The sequence below is a fragment of the Pipra filicauda genome, unplaced genomic scaffold (genome assembly GCF_003945595.2).
Source record: "Pipra filicauda isolate LSUMZ 115617 unplaced genomic scaffold, ASM394559v2 scaffold563_size460847_pilon, whole genome shotgun sequence".
Classification (NCBI taxonomy): Eukaryota; Metazoa; Chordata; class Aves; order Passeriformes; family Pipridae; genus Pipra; species Pipra filicauda.
Window position 1 is genome coordinate 129,817 of NW_024104713.1, and position 8,156 is coordinate 137,972.

Genomic DNA, 8,156 nt, shown 5'->3' on the forward strand with positions numbered 1-8,156 from the left:
CAGCTCACACACTTTTCTATCTGAGGCACCAATGCCCTTCCTTTTATTTTCTCAATAAAACCTTTTAATACTTCTTTTTTTTAAAGGAACACCATTAAAGTCACTCAGTGTCAAATTACGAGGCCCAATTCTGGAAAGCATGTTCCAGGCAGGTATTTTTAAATTCCCTGCAGTTGACAAAAAGTGGCATTTTCTGATAGTCCCTGCAGGGAACACAAACCCCCCCCTGTTGCTGTGGTTACCCCAGCGAGGCTGTGCCCACCACAGTGATCCCTGGAGCTTTCCCAGTCTAACATGCTGCATTTAGACCATATTTGTATTTTCACCTCCTCTTCTTTAAAATAGAGGAGGAAAAAAAAATGACAAGGGAAGGAATGAGAGGCTTCCCTGCAGCTCTTACCCTGAGCCTCCTGTTCCATCTGTGGCCAACACGGAGATGACAGGGGGAATTTTTAGAGGGTGGCTTTGAAGAGCAGACCAAAATCCGAGCAACTGTTAACAAAAAGTGTGAATATGGCAGACAGGAGAGGAGGTTCCATAAGGAACATACATACAGAGGGGTGTTTTCCAGAAAGGGAAAACCTTGTTTCACCCAAAAGAGCTGCTGTAGGATTTGAGGGCCTTTCAGCTCCCTCAGACGAGTGTGGACAGACCAGCTGAGAAACCAGAGAACTTTAAAGAAAGAAGGTTAAAAATTATTTACCAAACAATAATTTTTTTTTTTCCTCGTGATCTGAGACTGGGTTAAACACAGAGAATGAAAGTTTATGTCACAGAATCATCACACCATGGAATGATTTGGGTCGGAAGGGACCTCGAGGACCATCTCATTCCAACGGGCAGGGAACTGTCCACTACAGTCTGGGCACATTTTTAAAGCATCACCTAAACCATATTCAGTTGTTCTTGCTCAGTCTTTGCCTCTTCAAAGCAAGGAAATGTCAGCCCATGGACACCTCGTGACAGTGACGCCCAGAGCTTTATTTCTCCCAGTGAAGGAAAGTATTTCTGCCTGATTTTGTTTGGTTCCTGTCTCTTGGTTTCACTCCCTTCTAATTTTTGAGTAACGAGACAGAAGAGAAGCTCCAAATAACTGTTCTCCAAATCAGCCATTATTGAGAATACTTTAATCACACTTCATCTTACTCATCTCTTTTCTAAGATTAAGCACTTCCAATCTCCCTCATGCTCTGAAAAATGCTGGGGAAGCAGCAACAATTAAACAGCAAATCTGAATACAGAGACATTTGCAGAAGAAACAGTGACAGAATGCACTTCCCTCCTGATTCACAGATATACAGAAATATTACATTTATAGATACATGCAGGTTTTCATGAATTTTAATTCATTTAATTCCAGTACAACCACACAGAATGGATTTACTCAACTCATCCATGAGCATGGATCAACCATCTATTCCATCCCCATGTATCCATTTCCCTTCCCACCACTTGGTTCCTTCTCTTCATAGAAATTCATGGAATAACAGACTCATTAAGGCTGGAAAAGACCTGGAAGACCATCAAGTCCCACCAGGAATTCACAGTGGGGTCAGTGAGAGGATGAGAAGCCCCTTGGGCAGTGGGGTTCTGACTCACCTGGGCCTGGAGGTGCTGCTACAAAGCAAATAGTAGACACCAAATAAACAGTAGACACCAAATAAATAGTAGACACCAAATAAATAATAGTCACCAAATAAATAACAGTCACCATATAAATAACAGTCACCAAATAAATAATAGTCACCAAAGAAATAATAGTCACCAAATAAATAATGGTCATCACATAAATAACAGTCACAAACCAGCAATGGGGGTTGGCTGGTCTTTTAGGACCCTTCCAACCTAAAGCATTCCATGATCAAACAGCTAAAGGAACTCATTGCACAGAATCCAAGGGACACCTTTTACTCTCACAGGGGTGAGATCAACTACAACCACCCCTGGGAATATTTTGCAAACAAATTCATGACAGTAAAGGCAAAAGAAAAAAAAAAAGGCAAAATTTGTTGGATAAATTATTCTCAATGAATAATTCCTCCAGCTCTGATAGTAAAACATAATTACACACCGTGACAGTGGATTATGTATTAGTTGGGGGTACTAATTAGTTAATGTTTGTACAGCTTCTGCAAGATGTAATGTGCTTAAGAATTATCATTAACTAAGTGGAGCATTCAGTTTGAAATTATTTTTACCATAACTCAGAGCAGTATCACCTACACCCTTTCAAAGGGCTGTGATCAGTTGAACGTGGTATCTCCTGATCTTTTGTCAGGAAGGAAAATTCACAGCCCAAATTAGGGGCTGGGAGGAAGCAGCAGCAGCTCCCTGGCTGCTGAGCTGATTAAAAGGGAGATGGTTTATTGCCAGGTTAGAGGAGCCTTCTTTGAGGCAGAGGCTGGACTTTATCTGACACACAAAGTCACAGCAGCTCAAGTTTAACAAGTCACATCAGTCAGATTCTTGATTTGACAGAAAACCAGAAGCTTCCACAGGGTTTGGAGTGTGGCAGGAGATGCTCAGGGCCTCTGCTAAGCAGGATAATAAAGTCCTGCAGCCATGCAGGAGCCTTGTTTCAGCCTTAATTAGAGGAGTCAAAGGGCACTGGGTGCATCTGTACCCACCCAAACCTGATCAACTCACTGCTCAGATACTGCAGAGAGGAGGGGGAAACCCCCAAACACCCCCAAAACTGTTTGATACTAAAAGCTTTATTACCTGAGACTCAGAAGGACAGACCTGTGAGGAAGGGCAGCACACCATTGAGAGGGGCTTTTCATTTAACCAAATCTCCACTTCACACAGACAAATGTGACTTATCCCCAAACACCAGAGGCTGGGGAGCTCCAAACAGCCCTGCCAGAGAGGGCATTGCTGTTGTTTTTCCCTCAGTTGAAGAGACAAGAAGGAAAGCTGGTGGAAATGATCCATGTCAGAGCAGCCCCCTCTCATCTGCAAGGCAGTGTGTTGGTACTTCCAGCTGTCAGGCAACCCAGAGGACACTAATGCCCCCAAATCCAGCCCTATTTTTATGCTGAAAGAAAGGAGGATTATTTTTCACGAGGAGTTTCATCCAAACTCATCTGGGTTTCTTTTGAAACTCTCAGCATTTGCATTTTTTAATAGTTCTGGGCTGCAGGTAAATGATCCATGAAAGAGGATGGAGTGAACGTCCATTTTCTGCAGGATCCACAGAAAATCTGTGTCAGTCTCCTCTGCAAAGGGCAAAATTTGGGCTCCTGCTTCTGGAACTTCTCCAGGAGCATCCACACCAAAATCCCTGAGGGGTGTGGGTCTCACAGGAGCCTTTGCCACACGAGAGGAACAATTCCCGGATCAAGGAAATGTTTAATAAGAGCAGTTGTTACACTTAAATTTTTTGTTAAAGCTCTGTAAAGGGGTTTCAGAGAGGCTTTTGGGCTCCTTTATGGAGTCAGAGAGGAGATTCATTCCACAAGCCCCAGTCCCAGGCAGTTCCTGACAGTCTGTTTGTGTACATAAATTACTCCTGACAGATGCTAAAACCAACGTCTCCTAAATCAAATGCAGTGTGAAAATGAAAATAAAATATTTTATATTTAGTTGAGTCATTGCTCTTACTCTCCCGTGTCTGGATTCTTCTGGGACTGTGACTCCACAATCTTATTCCAGGGGAGTTCTTTTAAATACATGTGGAAGTGATAGCAGTGAGTGGCAGGTTGTGTTCTGTCCCATCTCTGGTCCACAGGACGTTAGGAACAGCTTTAAAGCCCCAGAGAGTGGGTTTAGGGCTGGGTTTTGAGCACCCTGCTCTAGTGGGAGGTGTTCCTGCCCATGGCTGGGGCTGGGGATAGAAGCTCTTTATGGCCCTTTGCAACCCAGGCCATTCCCCACGTGAATTTATAAAGGAATTTCTCTGCAGTTCATTTTAGGTGCCAGGTCTCAGGCCACCAGGATTAACTGTGGAGTCAAAACTGGACAATTCCTTTACCTCACTTGGGTCCATTTGTGAGCAGATTCCACCTGTAAAAACCAGGAATCCAGAGAGCACAGCCTGCACACAGATTCAGGTATAAATCCATACTTTCTTGGAATCTCTCTCATCAAGGTGCCTCATTTAAGGGGGCAGGACACAGCCTTGCAGTCCCTGTTATCCCTCAGAAAAGCCCTGACTTTTGAGGAAATGGAGATGTTCTGAGATGACTTTTGGGAATGGAGATGGTGAGTGCAGAGACTGCACAGGGAGAGCAGAGACCTGAACTGAGCACACCCCAAAAGCCCTCATTTATTCCACTGAAAATTTGATTCTCCTTCTCCACACACACCCAGCAAGGCTCAGCTCAGTGACCTCTATCAGAGACTACACCACAAACATTGATTAGCTGCTAAATTACTCACAATTTTAAGGGCAAAATCACTGCACAATCCCCCACAAATATAAAGATTTCACTCTGCAAGAGTCAGCTCAGCCCATACCCCCTGTGAGCCAGAGCTGATGCTTCTGACATTAAATCTGACAAACCCAGAGCATCTGGAAGAGTTTTCTTCCACCAGCCCTGGGCCAACAGCTCTGGACACTTCCTCACAGGTTGGAAAGCAGAGGTGAGACCTCAGTGAGGGGAGGCACAGGCAGACTTGGAAACATCATTTCCTCTCCATTTCTCAGTGGCTTGAGGGGTATTTAAGAAAAACCAGCCATCATCTGTTTGCACACATTGAAATAAATACCAACAGCTTGGGACAAGCTGTATTATTTTGTTTATTCATTTGCATATAATTTCCTAGAGATTGCAATAAGCTGCAAGCCAGGGTTGGGATGTGCATGGCTGAGGCAGATGGATCTTTGTGAGGGGAATGGAGTGTCCCAGATTGCAGCTCCAGAGACAGGGATCCTCTGCACAGCCCCCAGCCAGGTACAGCAGCTGTGCCATCCACCCCTCTGAGCCTTCCAAAGCCGGGCTGGAAGGAGTAACTGAGTCTCTAATTCCTGGGCAGTCTGGCAGAGCTGCTCAAGTGCTGCTCCTGCACAGGGCTACTTCTGCAGGAATTCTTTCTTTCTGGTGTGATCCCATGGATGAGGAGCCCAGAGCACACCAAACACGGATGAATATTTCCATCCATCCTTTAAGAAACTACCTGAGAATTTTGAAGTGTTTTCCACCCAGGCCAGGACACTCCAGGCATTGACTCTTCTCCCTGAACTCAGAGGAGGAGGTGAGATCTGACACAGGCTCCAGTGGCAGGCCCGTGGCTCGGATGTTCTCCCAGCCCAGTGCCCTGTGCTGCCCAGGGTCTTGGGGCGCTGGAGATGCTCCAGTTGGGCTTGCTGAGAAATGATTTTACTGCCCAAACCACCCCCTGTGCTTTGCACACAGAGCTGGGCCTGCAGGAGCACCTTCCCTGGGGAGGGGATGTCCTGACACACCCTCTGGTTGTGGAGTGGGACGAGCTTTCCCACCAGGAAAACATTCATAGAATCCTGGAATGTCCTGAGCTGGAAGGGACCCATCAGGATCACCGAGTCCAACTCCTGGCCCTGCACAGACACCCCAACAATCCCACCCTGGCCATGAGAGCATTGTCCAAACCCTCCTGGAGCTCTGGCAGCCTTGGGGCTGTGCCCACTGCCCTGGGGAGCCTGGCAGTGCCCAAACAGCCTCTGGGGGAAGAATCTTGTCCTGGGATCCAACCTGAGCCTGCCCTGACACAGCTCCAGCCATTCCAGGGTCCTGATGCTTTGCTCCTGTCCAGGTATTTTCTGTGACTGTTCCATGAGCTGATCACACAACACTCAGCACCACGGGCCTGCCCAAAATGGGTCAAGTACACTCTCCCTGCCAGCACTAGAAAGAGGTTTTCAAGGTCTTCCTGTAATTCTGGACTGGAGGATGGCACACCCCAATTTTCATTTCTAGGCTTTGTTTCCATAAATACTCCTCGTGTCCCATTTTTGCCCTTGGACATAACATAAATCTCCAGTTTTGTGGTGAACCTGCTCCAAAGCAGCTCAAATGAAGGGGAAGAGGAGTCTCTCCTGAATTTCTCATTCCTCAGGTGTCCTGGAAGAGGAGGTTATATTCCAGAAAACAAAGTTTTCTGCGGAATTTTCTACAATATGAGTTCTAACATAGGAATCAGATTAGAGGTACTGGGCTTCTGGGTGGCTTAGAGAGAAAACTTGGTTTAAACCTGGTAAGTCCTGATCCTGTTGTCTGGGGACACAGTTAAAGCCATCACAGAGTGTTTTGGCTCCAATAGGATTCTGTACCTGAGAAAGGAGATAATGAAAATCAAATTTATAGGCCAAAGGTCTGGTGGGACAGCACAAGTGGGAAAAGTTGTGGAAGGACACAGAAACCTTACAGCCTGTTCACTTAGAAAGGAAAAGAGACCTGAGAGCCCCTCTCAGTGGCTGAAGGGGCTCCAAGAGAGCTGGAGAGGGACTTGGGACAAGGGCCTGGAGTTGATGGCCAGTTCACTGCAGCAGAGACACTTTCAAAGCCTAACCAGCCTCTGGAATAGGGCTCAGCCTCAGCAGAGCCTCGGGGTACTACCCTACAATAAATATAAATCATTGTCAGGGAAAGGGAAAATGGGAGGAAAATGATGAGCAAACTTTCCAAGAATAAAGTGGGGCTTTTTTTTTTGCTAGAAAATTCAAGATAGCCTCATAAAACATGAAGAGGGAAATATCACTTCAAACTGCCTTTAAAAAAACAGTAAAAATGGACAGCAATAGAGCAGCAGCCTCTGCTAAGGATCTTGCTGTAAAAAAATCTGGCAAGTTCAAGGACCTTCCCTGAAGAAATCAGCTGAGGCTCAGAGGTAGGTAAAACAACCTGCTGAATAAAAGAGAGGGTAGAAATGCTTCAGATAAAACATCAAATGGATGAAGAAGTTGAAATAAATAAATAAAATACCAGAATTGCCAATTGGCAGGGACACAGGTGGCACGTGGAGCTCCTCAGAGCCCTCTGTTTGATATTCAGGCTGTTGTCTGATTCAAAGATGATGATGAAATAGTCCCAAGCAAAGGCTTTCAAAAGGAAACAAAGCAAACCTTGCATCCACATAATTAGCAATCAGCACAAGGAGAGAGGAGGAATAAAGTGCCTACCTGAGAGAAGGGGAATATTGCAGAGCTCTGAAACAAAGCCAGAGCCCGATGCCCGGGGAGGACTCGCCACAAACACGGCTTTCAATGGGATCACAGGGTATAAATAATGATTCAGGAGAGGAAAACACAGAGAAAAGATGATTTTTTTTTCTTTCTAGTCCTGTTTTTGAAAGACTCTGGAATTCAGAGAGCAAACTGTGCATGTTATCTGTCAACACCACATCCCCACTGACACCACACACTTGGCTCTTCTACAACTCAGCTGCTCACAACTGGGAGATTTTGGGTGATAAGTCCTTCACCTGGATCATTTCTGGCACTGAAGAAAACAAACATAGTGTTTGCAACATTTGGGAGAGGGATGATGGGCTTGCAGTGGTTCTGAGTTCACAGAATCATAGAATAATTCGACTTGGAAGGGACTTTTTAAAGGTCATCTAGTCCAACCCCCCGTGACTCCTCTAATGATCCTTCTCTCCTCTGAGTTTTTGAACGCTGTAGACAGGCACAAAATACATAAAATAATCCCCAAGCTCTTCTCAGTATTGATAAGCTCTTGGTTAGGGAGCTTAAGCTCAGTTCTGGACATTGCATTTCAAGAGTCAAGAGGAAAACACTAAAAGATCATCAGTAATACAAGAAACTTTACCTATAAGTGATAAAAGAATGAGGCAGCTCTCCCTAAACTGCAGGAGCAAAGACTAAGTGGAATATAATGGCAGAGATTCCAGCCTGGGGACTTGCTGGTGGACTGTGGAACCTCCATCATTGGAGTGTTCAGGAGAAAGTTCACAGAATCCCAGAATATCCTGAGCTGGGAGGGACCAACAAGGACCATCAGTCCAACCCTCAGCCCTGCACAGGCCCAGCCCCAGAGGATCATCCCAACCCTCCTGGAGCTCTGGCAGCCTTGGGGCTGTGCCCACTGCCCTGGGGAGCCTGGGCAGTGCCCAACCAGCCTCTGGGGAAGAACCTTTCCCTGAGATCCAACCTGAGCCTGCCCTGGCACAGCTCCAGCCATTCCCTGGGTGCTGTCCCTGGTCCCCCCAGAGCAGAG